At 39.7% G+C, this 14,893-nt stretch overlaps 1 protein-coding gene across 3 annotated transcripts in view; it reads right to left on the bottom strand.

Annotated features, from left to right (window-relative positions):
- Nucleotides 1-14,893, bottom strand: part of LOC106932922 (semaphorin-6C-like) — a 163,696-nt gene that overhangs the window by 124,364 nt on the left and 24,439 nt on the right. For all 3 annotated transcript variants that reach the window (XM_088010407.1, XM_088010408.1, XM_088010409.1), the window contains exon 2: nucleotides 4,126-4,247. The gene's annotated coding sequence lies outside the window, so the exon portion shown is untranslated. The remainder of the gene's footprint in view (nucleotides 1-4,125; nucleotides 4,248-14,893) is intronic.

Genomic DNA, 14,893 nt, shown 5'->3' with positions numbered 1-14,893 from the left:
AATGAAACAACAAACACATTAAATAGGCAGCGTCTGAGTTGGAGGCAAATATCAAAGACGCTCCCAGGTGGAGTTTGACGAAGTGAAGTAAAAATAGAAAGAAAGTCGGTTTTATGACTGCTCCTGTCAAATGAGACGCCAGGAGGAGAGCACACAGTTTCATCAACCCCGTTTCATCACGCACACAAAGACATCACTTCCTTAAAGGAATTATTTTGAGATCATTAGGACGAAAACATTCATAATTTACTGTCCTGCCTATGAACGCACACACCACCTGTAGCTCAACTTTTTAAAGATTCAGAAATGTATTAAACATTCACATCTCCCTGATAAATACGCTAAAAGTAAATTGTACTGATTTCAATGATTAAATGTAGACAGAAGCAAGATTTATATACCAGACTAAATCTAAAGAAAGTTTGATGCTTTGCACTATGAAGTGAAACTAAGAAATTACCCTGTAAACAAACTGTCTAAGGCCTAAAGGATTATTGCTGTGAAATGTGAAGGATGACGGTGGTGGTACTACAGTACAGCCACACAGGAGCTGCATTTCATCCCAACCATGATGAGTCTTCCTCCTGCAAGCCGCATTATGTGATGCAGCAACCAGTAGTGAATGAATGCATCTGGAGCTTTAACCCCCTGGTGTCACTGTTGAGCCTCACTTCACACTGGGATCCTGTGCAGTTTGGAAAACGGTGCACATCGCAACGTTTGATTTGGCGGAGAAGCAAAGAGTCAAGAGACATCGGAAATAGATAAGCACCACGTCTAGAAAACATTACATAAATGTTGCATCAAACACTATTTCCATCATGGCAAAAAAGTGGAGGAGTTGAAGGAGTGCAAATAGCTCGGCGTTCACCTGCATAACAGGCTGGACTGGAGTTGCAACACTGAACAAGAAGGGACAGAGCGGACTGTACTTCTGGAGGAAGCAAAGATCTGTGAAGGTTCAGATCTGAAGACGGATCTGAAACTGTCATCAGTTTCAGATCTGCTGAAACTGATGACAGTTTCAGCAGATCTGCTGCTGAAACTGTCATCAGTTGGGACTTAAAGTTCAACAACCTGGTTCTGGAGATGATGGTGCAAAGATGGATTCTTCATAAAAATAAAAATAAACTGTATTTTGCTTCGCTACAACAGAGTATCTTCAGTCAGAGGCTACTGATCGCTGCAATACAGTCTGCTACAGGAGATCATTCCTCCCTAAACCCAGTATCTAACAACTCTGAAAGAAATCTGAGTTACAACAACTTTTAATTTTCTTTTGAGATCAATAAAGTATTTTCTCTTATACTGAATTAGGGTTCCCGCCAGGGCGCACCGTATCCATTCCAGATTACTGTTCTGCTTATTGATTTTATCCATTTCAAATGTGAAAATGTAATTTGCAACCATGTGCCATAATGCTTGGATCTGACTAGGACATTTCAATCATAACATTTTCCTGAGGTTGAGTCAGCATTTAATGAAAGAAGTTTTTGACAGGATGATGAGGAAACAAGTTGCAGGATTGGAAGACTATACATTAGTTAAACAGAAACACTGAGTAAACAAGGACATCACACCCCGTCACCACATCAGGCCTCCCTAGAGGGAAACTTTCACAATGTCACCTAAAGGCTTTACTAGAGTTTGAGCAACTTTGAGGACTGTTACTCATGCTGCTTACGAGTCTGCTGACTTTCACTTAGAGACATACAGCAATTATTGCACATTCAGAGGGCCATAATGCACCAGTTTATATACCGTCTACTTGGAGAGGAGCTAAAAAATGACTGAACAACAGAATGCAGTGATTCCTCAAATATATTCAAGCAGTTTCTGTTTCCTTGCCGTCCCTGAGAATTAAATTTATTCAAACGGGGTAAACAACAGATGATCTCACTTTGCTTTTCTGAAAAACAAGCATCACTGTTTTTCTTCTTCTGCACACGATCTGATTTTGTGTTTTCTTTAACAGCTGTGTGTTGGGTGATACCCTTTGAATGGAAGTATTATTGTCACTGTGGGCGTTGCACAGTCGCCTCCGTCGCAAAACATCTGGGCACAACAGGCACTGAGAGCGCCAGCAGACTGACGGTGAGCAGGTACAGGAGATGAGATTTATATCACAAAGTTCAGCATTAACCAGGCAGAACACAGGAGAGAGAGGTACTAATGTAGCCTGAAGAGTGGTTTCTATCCAGTTACATATCCAGACACAACAACGTCTTTACCTGCTTAAAGCATTCACACAAAATCAGAAATGCATATACAAAGTGGTTCCACTTTAAAAAATGTCCGTTCTTTCTCAAACGTCAAACAATTATGTTGATGGTTTCCAATCAAGATCTCTCCAATCTAAACATTTTCCACAAACTCAATTCTGAAAATATACATTTCTAAAATATATCAAAATATTCCCCAATCCTTCAGGCGTGTTTTAGCAGCAGCTCCAACAGCTTTCATCTTAATAATGTTCTGTTACATGCTTTTAGAGGGAAACATGTGAAGCAGAGGTACCTGGTGATTTATCACATGAAAACCTGTTTATTATCTTTCCAGGCTGTGTGAAAAACACATCAGCTGCAAAAAAGTGAACTGAATATCTTAACAGAGTGGAAATAATTTTGCTGAAAAATGCAATGATCCAGGCATAATGACATGAAGAAATTAACAGCGGGAACTAAAGCCACTAGTTTTTCAGTGACAGATAATACCTTGTTGTTCTTTGTGCAAAGGTCATGACCTCTAAACTACTGTGTAGAAACATATTTTTCATGCCCCACATTTCTACAAACTCTTTTTTCTGCAACAAACCTAAACGAGATCCCCTTGATGTTAATTAGCGACAGACACTGAGCCCCTAAACGAAACTCCTTTCACTTCACTTATAAAATGCAGACGCTGAACCAACTCTCATCTGAAACACTATTTTTATCCAAACCACTGGATGCAGTCTTCACCTCCATCCAGAAATGAACTGAACTGTGCTGCACGCGTTTTTACAAGTTCAAGCAGGTCTTTAACCTTCACTTTTCCCGTGAGATCTCTGCAGCGATCCAAAGTAATCTGGGACTAGTCCAACCACACACACACACACACACACACACACACACACACACACACACACACACACACACACACCCTGTAGATTATATTCACATTCGCACAGAGCAGGATTCATAGCAGGCAGCTGTGTGGACCTTCCACTAAGATGCAGCACGTGCCTTTCTTACAGCAAACTGTTTTTCTTGGACTGAATTCAGGAAAACTATTGATTCTAAACAATGATCTACACAAAAAAAAAAAGAATCGCACAGAGAAAGATGCCATAACTAACCTTGTGAGGAACACCGTTCTGTCCAGTTTGAAGAAACAAACAATGCATTCTCCATGCATGAACCGAGATTCAGCATAAACAACCGGAACAAAGCAAACAGCCAGAACTCGACTCATCTCTTATGTTTTCTCCAGTTGACTTTAGGGTGTAGCAGTTTGAAATCCATGCTTGAATGAAGCTGTAAGCATCAAACTCTAAGCCAAACACAGAACTATAAGAGCAAACAGTCACTTTATAAACCATCTAGAACACATCACTGCTACAAAACACCCAACAACTTATGTGAATAAATCATGAGCACAATATGCATGTCGGGTTTGGTTCCAGCTTCCTCTCGTCACACGTTGATGAGCCACTGCACAAGGAAATCTGTGCTATCTGTGTATGAAGGTGCACATTTGTGATTGTGAATGGATGAATGTGTCTGGATGGTCAATATGGGGCTATAAAAATTCAGTTTATCATTTATAAACAGAGATTTTAGTGTTGGTAGGAAAAACCACTGGAATCACTGGTTTATACGTCAGTGACTGATTATTATATATTTTTTCTGTTCTTCTTTGTATTGTTCTTGTTCTGTCTGTTTATGGACCATAACTGTGTCTAAAAGAGGATTGATTGATTGATTGAAATACAGTCGAGCAGTATTTTATACCAACACAAACAAACATGTTTAAGATAAAAGTTCTGATGCAGCAGGAGTTATCGATTAAATCAGGAGTAAGATTCACAAACTTCAGCCCACTAATGTAAAGAAACACACACACTTATAGGAGCAATCTCCTTACCTTGAACATGGGAGTGTCGAGCACAGGCAGCGTCGGAGCAGAACCAGTGACGGAGCGAGACGCTACCACAGCCAGGAAGGGAAGGCCGTTTCCGTCCCGATTGTCCCTGTGAGTTTAAAAATCTGCAGAGGAGAAGAAGAGACGGTGCCAGGAGTGAAATCAGTGTTGTTTTACTTTCACCCCGATGCACAGTAGGATTGGTTCCCAAGAACTGGGACATGCATATCAGAATACGACTCCGTGGCATATCAAGTTTTGATCCGAACAGACAGCAGATGAAGACACTGGGCTGATCATGCTCATGGTTGGAGCAAATATCAGGAGCCACTAAGGTAAGAGAAGGTAGTTTATATAGCACATTTTCAGCAACAAGGCAATTCAAGGTGCTTTACATCAATTAAAAGGAAATGCAAACAAAACGACAAACCATAGGAAAGACAGAGAGAAGAAAAAGCTAAATCCTTCAACACCAACTAAAACGTGTCAGCGGCAGATTGCATTATCACAAGAACTGGGTGGTGCTCTGCTTTTCTAGGATCATTTGTCGGTTTTGAACACAGTATGAACATTTCCACATTCGATGAGTGACTAGCAGAAGCAGGTTTAATGTTGGTAGGTCTAAAAACAGCTTGAATTACTAGTTCGCAGAAGCACCATGTTTGCACAAAGTACAAGACGTACACAGTTTTTAGTTTGCAGCTCAATTCAGCACTAATTCACAACATGTCATCTCAAGCACACTAGAGTAGTTTTCTGCGTTAGAGGAAAGTGTTGCCAGTAGTCAATAATTTAACAGCTGGAGATGGGAGAAAATACCCAAATTAATCAAATGGAAACAAAGTAAAATGTCCAAATTATACAGAGTTAATAAAAAGCTACCAGTCACTTTAAAATTACAGATTAATTCATCTCAACATTTTCTCCTTTGAAGTTATTCTGACTGAACTGAAACATTTTATTTCTAGTTCCTCATTTTTGACTTTCTGAACAATCAAGGTTTTTATTTTCATTACATAAATATTAGGTGACTAGAAGTGACACTTTGCACATATTTCTGCATGTTTGTCACTTCAGGACATGAAACTAATTTAGATACAAGTCAAAGGAAACAAGTTGACACAAAACTCAGTGCATGGATGGAGTTTTTCATTAATATCCAAACCTACATCATGCTGTATAAAAAAGTGACAAACATTTCAATCTTTACCCTAATTTACCTACAGGCATATCTGGTCTTGATTCTCAAAGGTGGCATTGATGGAGCTGGTGTGTGAAAAGCTCAGACTCTCTCATAAATGGTTCAAGTCTCTGCTTTTGCATTTCACTGCAAAAACCAACAGTAGCCTCAGAGAGAACGTAACTGGTTTGCAGAAATGTTTAAATATCTAACGAGCATCAAAGTCAGTAGATCCATGTTTTCCCACATATAATCTACATCTTGTTCACCTTTTCACACATGCTACAATCTTTTCTTTTAGAGAGAGGGAATATTATTTAAATAATGCATCCTGTTCACCCAATGGCAACAGAAACGATAGACACTGCTAAAATGTTTCATCCCATGCAGATTGACAAAAGTAGAGCAAATTAAAATCCGATTTATTTTGCCACCTTAAACATCTTTCATTGCCATTTGAAATCTGAATTCATTCAAGACATAAAAATCAGGCATTCAAACCTCAAGTCAAAAGTGACTCCAGTTGTATTTTAAGACTTGCAGTTTTCTTTTGCTCAGTGCTAGAAATCCCTTTTCCTCAGTATGCTTACTGTGAAACAGACAGATGACTGCTTCATGGTTTTTATGTATTCTAGATGCAGACTTTAATGCACCAAAGCAGCTCTTTGAACTGAGCGAAAACATTTAACCACCTGAGTGAGAAGTAAAATCCTGCTGGTGCTCAGGAATCAGGCCTCCAGCTCGGTTACAGATTGGAGGTGCTCAGAGTCTGCTAGCGGCAGCTCAACTTCCTAAGCAATAATATAACATATTAAAGTGGAACTTACCACAACTAAATGTAGTAAAATAAAACCGAATGGGCTGCTGAGGGAGTAAGCTCGTTTACCCTGATGGATTGCAAATGAAAAATATCTAAAAAAAAAAATCATTTGATTCTGTAAAAACAAACAGAACAGCTCAGATTACAGAATAAATGAGCAGAAAACAGGGAAGTGTGCCTCACTTCATAATTATTTTACATCCGGTTTTTATCTTATGAATTTCACACAACTTGCATAATATGTCACTGTGTTTGTTGCCAGTAAGTGGAAGTCTCACTTTGAATCTCGGCTCCAATTATCTGCCTTGTAAGGCTACAATGAATTTATAGTGAGCATGAAATCTCATTGCAATCAGTTAGCAAGAGGCAAAGAGTTTTTTTCACCAAATCCTATTTATATATAAAAAATAAAACCGTGAAAAACTGATGCATGCCTCAGATTTTAAGAAAAATAAGCTATTGAAATCAACCTGCCTCTCTGCAAACATAATACAGCTAAGATCAGTGACAATGATTCAACAGCTTCCTCACATTTCTGCAAAACATTTTCTTGATTGGAGCAAAACAAGCGGAAGTTTTTTTAAGGGATTCCATTGCATGCAAGTGTTAATCCACAGTACTCAGCCACGCCCTTACTCCTCCCAAACTCCAGCGGACTGACTACTGACCAGCTCTCCGTCTCACGGATCCGAAAAGCCTCCAATTCCTGGGTATTACCGCAAATAGGAATGTAGAGAACTTTTGTTTAAGCTGGGAGCGAGAAAGATTCGTCTAAGCTCTGACTACCTTCATCCAGACGTTACGACCCGCTTCAGTCCATGATTCAGACATCGGAGTAGCCTCGCCGGTGTCCGAGCTCATAAACCACGTCTGTTCACGGTAGCTCTTTCCCTGTCATTAACGTGCACTTCTTACCGGCTTAGATAATTTTAGAGACTAGGAATAAGTCCCAGGGTCATTATTTATCTGAACTAAAGAACGTACGAAGCCACCCTGATTCACTAGGACCATTAACACTTATTTTACATTAATCAGAAGAATTAAATCTAGTTGACTCAATTTAACTGTCCACAACGTCAATTAGACTTTAGTATTTTTATTAGCAAGCTTTAGCAGGGGAGAAAAGACATACAGCAATTAACAAAGGATTAAGTAATCAATAGATTTAAGAAAATTTAGAAATTACTCCTACTTCTAATCTTACACTGTGTCTTACTCTAAATAGAGGCTTTGGGGGAGGCAGTATTACTCGAACCCAGATGCAGAGACGATCTTGGCAGCAGAAAACTTTAACGTCCATGGATGGAGTCCTGTCTTTGTCTTGGCGGAATCCTTTCAGAATAAATCCAAAGTTGAACTGTTGAGAATCCTCAACAAACTCAGTTCTTTATCCAAATACGATCTTTGTCTATTCCCCATGTCCACTGCAGCATCGTTGAAATCTTTTGGGTTGAGCATGGGGCCGCAGTCGAATCAGAATCCCGGGTTGTGGGTAAACGGATCTTGTTCCTTCATTGTGTAGCGAGCAGTCGTCCCGGGGTATCACCACGCAGCCCTCCGTTGATTCTGCATCTCCGTTTGCTCGACTCGAACGCCGCGGAACAAAGAACCCCAATTCTGCATGTATTTTTATACCGCATATTCTGCATGTCCGATGCGTACTTTCCTTGACGTCAAGTGCCTTCAGTTCGCCTCAACCTTTCTTCCACTCAACTTTTAACCTTCCTTTTTCTTTAAAACTCAAAGATCAACAACTCAAAACACCTGGTGCAGATATAGTCTCAAAATCTCACTTCCTCTTTCCTCCGTGCTAAAAATTCTTTCACCCCTGCAGCCTATATTTGTGACACAGTATCAAACACTTTTTACTCTTCACTCTTCAACCTCATACAGTAGTTAAAGAAATGATTATATGTATTGTACTCATCTTTAAAACATAAAATTCATTTTGCATTTAAAAACAAAGATTACATGTTTTTCAATCAACATTAAGTCATAATACAAGATTACTAGTAGCTCCAGGCTTTTGTGACCCGTTTTCTGTGTGTTCTGGAAAGATCAACTAGTTCCAGCCAGGTTTACGACAAGACATGATGGCTATGTTTAAAACACAGCAGTGGTGGTGTGATGATCTGGTATCAAAAACAATAAAGTCCACTTCTGCCTAAACATGCAAGAGTGGTGAAAAAAGTGAAAGAAGAAGAAATCGATAAGGAGGCAAACACTTGTTCACAGCAACAGCCTGAATCATAAAACGTACTGATGGAGGAAACCAGAAGAGATTTTACCTTCTGGGAGACTCTTACTGCTCATTATCTGACTTTTTCAGGATTCTATAGCCAGACATAAAGCTTCCACCTCTCTAAAGGTTTTCTCTCCTCATACCTGCTGATTTATGATTCAGTTTTTAATTTGCATCAAGTGCCAGCAAATAAAACAAAACCCACACAAGGGAGGATACAGCAGGATATTTTTCATGCATCGTTACTCCTTAAACTACCTGTGTGCAACAGAATTGTAGTAAACTTTTCATTTAAATCATAGTTGACACGCTGAACCTCCACACGCCATTACCCAGCAGCCCCTGCTGTGCATCTATGACATGTGCGCTCACAGAGTATACAAGGTCGGTTCATTAACGCCCCTCAGCAACACGCTTTGTGTTTCCATAATGAAATTCACAAAAACAGCCAAGTTGAGACCAAATCAATTTGTCTCCATTTATTTATTTTTTCTTTCTTCTTTAACAGACGTCACACACACCCAAAAACACACAGTTTCCTGCCGAGTCTCCAGTTGGTCGGAGCCCTCCGAGCTCTCAGCCACATTTCAAATCGAGACTAAGGCTGAAGAAATCACAGATTATCTGCTACCGGAAACAACAAAGGCAGGATTGAAAGATGACAAATGTTAAATAATTCCCCATAGAAAATAAAATAAGAAAATAACATTTTAAAAAGAGAAGTGAGGAGAGAAAGCAGGGAATTTTAGAACTGAAACCAGAATTGTGTGTTTTTGTACACAAAGATGGCTCAGAATAGATTTACACCGTCTCATTTATTTAAAACATTTGATAATTACCATTACTGTAGTTGGATGGTAATAATGTCTGGTTGATTGGGTAATAAGGAGATATTCTGTGGTTGGTTTGGTCATCGGTTAATGGTAAAAAGTTGGTAATTGTGGCTCTTCGGCTGGCAATAAATGGTTAATAGTCGGTTGTTTAGGAGGCAGGTAATATTTGTGGCTGGTTAATTGATGGCAACAACTTCAGCTGCCTGGTGGGTAATAACTGCATATCATATAACTGTGGCAGGTTATTGGCTTGTTGATTATTATGGCTAATTGTGAGGAAAAACGATAACTAGGCAGTATTTGTTTGGTTCGTAATTAGTTTGCTGATAAAGATGTGCATAAAAACTTTAAAATCGGTGCTTTGGTTACCTCAACATGTCATTTTTATTGCTACAATGATCAGTAAATGAAGTTAGCTCTTGGTCTGTTCATGTTTGTCAGAATTTCAGTCACTTTAGATGGGATTGATGAATAAATAATTAAAATTTCATAGATACTATCAGCTCAAAAATTAAGTTAATTACAAAAACTTACACTGTTAATTGTAATTGTAAGAATTTTAAAGAGTGTTTCTCAAGGTGACTCTTTGTTTTTAAGAGATAATGAAACTGCAGTAATATTACTCTGATTTTAAGATTTTTTACACGAGTGCCAAGACTTGAGGTTAATGTAATAAATAAATGTTATGCATTTGTGAACGAGATGGATAAAATGCGATTCCCACTATCGAAACGTGTGTCATTGCATTGATGGCCGTTATCCCTTTACAGTAATTAAGAAGTCAAACTGGCTCATGAAAAAATTAGGAGCTTTGCATCAGCGCAGAATAAAGATCGGAGGCGTTTTCATGATTAAATATGCAAACCAAGAGAGTATCATCGCATCAAGGTTCAGACAGGTGACTTGGTCTCTGTCCATCTGCCTTCTTAGCTTAGCAAGTCAGCTAAAAGGTCAGAAACTCATCAGTTAAGATGTTGACTTGCAGGCTTTACACCTGCAGGCTGTGTGATGACAAAGAGCGCAGACACCTTGTGGAAAGAAAGGAGAGGGGTTGCACTGAGGTTGACAATGGCCAGCAGGTGAAAACAAAAAAGGTGTAAACAGCTTCAGCGACAAGGCAGAAGTTCAGACTGCGAGCACGGGAGCAGAGCAGCAGGGGAGGAACTTATTTAGAGACGGCAGGAGAATAAAATGGCAGAAGAATCGGGTAGGAAACAGATGGGGTGAGGCAAACCCACTGGCAGCTCCGAGTCAAATTTCTCTTTATGCAAACATGGCGGCTGAATCACATTTGATTGTGATTTGATTGCTGGCTCACAGTGCCGAATGCTCCTTGACCGTCGTGTTTGTTCAGGATGAGACTTTGTCGAAGAGAAAAAGATGGTCTGCTTTACTGGGAAACAAACCCTGCCAGTTTCAAATTAAGCTCCAAGCAAAGACAATTTGAAAATGTCCAGCAAATTACAGCTCCGGGAGAGAGAAAGCAGAAGGCGGTAATTGCAATTACAGCATGTAATCATTTACTTCAATGACAATGTCCAACAAGTAAAACAGAAGGGAAACTGCAGAACTTCAACAATTAGTGACATGAATAGGCAGCAAGTTCCAACTCAACTTTACGTCATCATTTAATCAAAGATCTAATAAATTACAAGCAAAAGATATTTGCACATTTTAATTAAAATGTTTCTCAGACAGCAATGAATTATGTAGCCTTTTGTTTCCTGAAAAGGAGAAACATCTGTCAGGAAATAATCGAAAAACAATCCGGAAACCACCAGAAGTTTTTAGCGCATAAAGCAGTTCATTAAAAATATCCACTTTACCCTGAATTTTCATGCATCTTTTGAAATGTTTAACTTCTACTTTGTCACAAAAAGTGAGCAGGCAGCAGCAACCTGCTACTGAGCAATGCAAATGCTCAAAGTTCAAACAAAACTTTGTGACTTGCTTCATCACAAAATAAAGCAAGTAATAACATTTTGTTATTATTATTGTTGGGGCACAAATACTTAAGGGGAGCTGATTTTTTGGAGGCGATAAATGGAAGAGTGTGGCTCTTTGCTGTGCACATTCCTGGAAAAAGAGAGACATTCAACCGGCTACAGAAAAGGTTAAAGGTATTGGCAACTTTCTGGAAGCATTATAAATAACAAATGTGGGATAATCTTTGATTTTCTGGCTACTCAACGCATTTCCCCTTTCTGAGGATGGAGCTATGACATGCATATTTTAATGAAAGATCTACAAAAGATGCACTTCAATTATGTCTGGTGTGATTTGGTGCCAGAAGCCCCACTAGTATAATGGTAAGAGAAACACTTACATTCAGGTTTTGCTTTATTGGTTCAATTTCTGGTTTCTAAATGGTATCTTGAGGTTTTCAAAATGTTACGCTTTTAAAACCTTTCAGTCACAGCGTTCCTACGGTTTAATGTCCTTTTAATGAGATGCTAGAGAAAGGGCTGGAGAGCACATTAAAGCCACAGTAAATGAGTTTTGGCTCATGGCGCAGAAACAACACTGAATATCTCTTGGGCCTGACTTTCTCAAAGATTTATTTACATTTTAATTGTTTCCATAATGAACATAAAGCAGCAAGTTCTTTGAAGAAAAGTTCCTCTGAATGCAAGTCATTTCTCCATATTGATATTTAAACGCAAATTGCACAATTGTCAATCTTGTCGGTTCTTTTTTTGTTTTAGAATCGAATATGAAAATTGTCCTGCAGCAGCTCTCGTGTATTTACTGTGAAACGCGTGAAGGCATCTGTATCTTAAACGTACAAGTCACAAGCATATAAAACTGAATCCAGTGCTGTAATACGTGAAGTATTAACTGGATAGTTGCCCGTCGGTTGAAAGATGCCCCCCTTCCCTCAGAGTGCTGTCAATACATACCATGAAACACTGTTGTAGCTCTAACAGCATGGCGGCTTTCTGTTGCCAGTTAAGCAAAATTCATTCCAAACTCCACAAGCCGACTGAATCTAATCCCAAGCATGAAAAGCTGCAGGGATCCAGGCATGGTTACACCCGGTCCCGCTTCACGCTCACACACTCTGCAGCCTGCGTGGGTTAATAAGTGTAAATCTGCTGCCTGTGTCTGCAGGAAAACTGTCAGATCTGTCACCTCATGCAGATTTACTACACCGGCGTCTCAACCTCACAGGGTTAATGTGCCGCACACACACACACAACGCGGCAAAAAAGCTGCAACTTTACATCCGACCCCACAACTTCGGCATATATTGAATGATGCACACAGCTGACTGAAATGTAAGAATTATTATGAGTGCTTCAGCAGAGAAACCATAATTTAGTCAAATATTTGATTAAAGAGTTATTCAATTTCAACTCAGAAAGACTCCACTTCTGCACCTGATTTTTTTATAGACATTTATTAAGGGTAATGCAACTGTCTCAGGCTGCCATAAATGATCAGGATTTTGCCAGATGTAATGAAAGTCATCTCACTTGACAGCATATCCCATTTTCTAGTGCTTCTGCCTATTCGGAATTAAATTTGAAATCACAAAGAGTAGCAGTTCAAATATTATTATGCAGCAAAATGAAAAAAAAAACAAGTTGTCAACAGTTTTTATTAATATAGAAGTTGGTATAGATCATGTCAACTAGTTCCAGATCTGTTATAATTACTGAATTTGTGGTCACACATTTCTCAGCTTTCCACACATCTTGGTGTCTCTAAAAATTAAGCAAACTCATCCACTTGATCTGGTTAATCTGGCTGGCACCATGCTGGGTTCACCTCGGCCTTCAGAACCGGCGTATTTTCTGCACCATAGATCGCAGGAGCCCAAGTCCAGTTTTGGAGAGCAACCATCCTGCAACGTTTAATTACATTCCTTCTCCAAAACCACTGAATCCAATAAATGCTCATCAGGCCTCTGCAGAGTGCAGCGACTGTCTAGGACTGGACCTGGACGTCCCTCAGGTTAAACAAGGTGTTGAAAGCATTACTCAGATTTTGCTCCAAATCGACATGATGGCAAAATGCAGTTGATGCACATTTGTTGCTTGAACAACTATCATGTGAATCTCCAAAGGATGCTCTGTTGATGTATAATCTGATGACCGTGGAGGCCATTGGAGTTCAGCAATCATCATATTCCTTCATATCCTGGTTGTAACAAGTGGTTGTTTAAGCCTTTTTATCACTTTGAACCAGTCTGTCTGCTCTCCTCTGAAATCAATCCGTGCCACTGCTGCTTCCCAAATATTCTCTGGTTTTTGGAGCAGCTTCTGTAAACCTGGAGAGGCTTTGGTGGAAAAACCCAGCAGATCTGGAAACGTAAATATATAAGGCGCAGCGGACTATAAGCCGCTGGTATCTCCGGACACAGACCTCCGTCTCCAACGCCGAACCATGGATCCGTTCACGCCGAGTTTACGTGCAGCGAGTGGCTCCATTTACTGCCAGATCGACGGCCTTCAACTTAAAGCTGCATCATGTGAACTTCTTCGTGTTGTTTCCATGATGAGGCGGAATGAGTTTGAAAACATTTCTCCGCGGCGCCTGCTGCTAGCACACATGTTCTAAATGAAAATTAGCACTTTCTATGATTTCTAATGATTCACTTTCTGCTAAAGCGCCCCCTGGTGGTTGAAGAGAAATGCACAGAAAAGCTGCACCGGGCTATAAGCTGCGTTGTTCAGAGTATGGGGGAAAAAGTAGCAACTTTTAGTCCGAAAGATACGGTACTCATACTAGAGATAAAAAATAAGAAAAAAAAAAAATTTCTAAAAACTTAAAGGGTTTGTTGAACACCTGTGAGCAGCTAAAACTGTGTTCCCATAAAACAAACTATAAGGTTGCTGGAGAAGAATACTCAATTGATTTTGAACAAATGCGTTTTGTTTCCTGTAGGAAAAGAAGGTAAATCGCCTTGTTAGCACACACAGCAGATTGTAATAAACGGGTTAATCCCACTATTGTTCTCACAATCTGTGTGTGTGTGACTATGTGGAGTTCAGAGCGTGTGAGGAAAGGTTTCCACAGACTCACTTTGGACCTCAAATGATTGTTTCAGAGCCAAATGGGATTAAGATGTGGTTGGAACGGGATGCAGTGAAACCACCGTCAGACCCGTAAAAGGGAAAAGAACAGGCTACTACTTGAATTCGGTAAAAAAGAGGGATAAAGAAATAGATGCTCTTTCATCAGCTTTGCACTCCTGACATGAAAAGCATCCTAAACTCAGGTAAAACAAGAGAAAGCAGATCAGAATAATGTTTTGTGTCCAATTGTACTGTATAAATGATTGAAAAGGGGTAAAGGCACGGAGCTGCAGGATAAAGAGAGCAGCATGAGCAGACAAGTGAAAGGGCAAGAAGCGAACGCGTTCAATGAAATGCACACTGAGTGTGAAATGATCTGCAGCAATCCTCCGCATGTTTGGCCGTGTTTAGATCCTGGCAGCTTGGAGGTCAGCCAACGTACACAGAAAAAGGTCAGCCAAATAGGTTTTATGCTTTGAAAAAGGTTTTTTCAGCCTCTGGCATTCCTAAACACTGAGCCAAGGAAACGCATCGAGCTGAATACAGGTGGCAGCATCTCTGATGAACAGCAGCAGTGCAAGCACACTAAATAACTCGCAATCCTTTTCTACTTTTTTCCCCAAAACGTTTCCTCCACATCTTTATCTCTGGCATTTATTTTATTTTTTTCAGCAG

Source organism: Poecilia mexicana, unplaced genomic scaffold (genome assembly GCF_051168715.1).
Source record: "Poecilia mexicana isolate PSO_F unplaced genomic scaffold, ASM5116871v1 scaffold_11, whole genome shotgun sequence".
Taxonomy (NCBI): Eukaryota; Metazoa; Chordata; class Actinopteri; order Cyprinodontiformes; family Poeciliidae; genus Poecilia; species Poecilia mexicana.
Note: the sequence above shows the minus strand (reverse complement) of the source record. Positions and strands in the feature narration are given on the sequence as shown.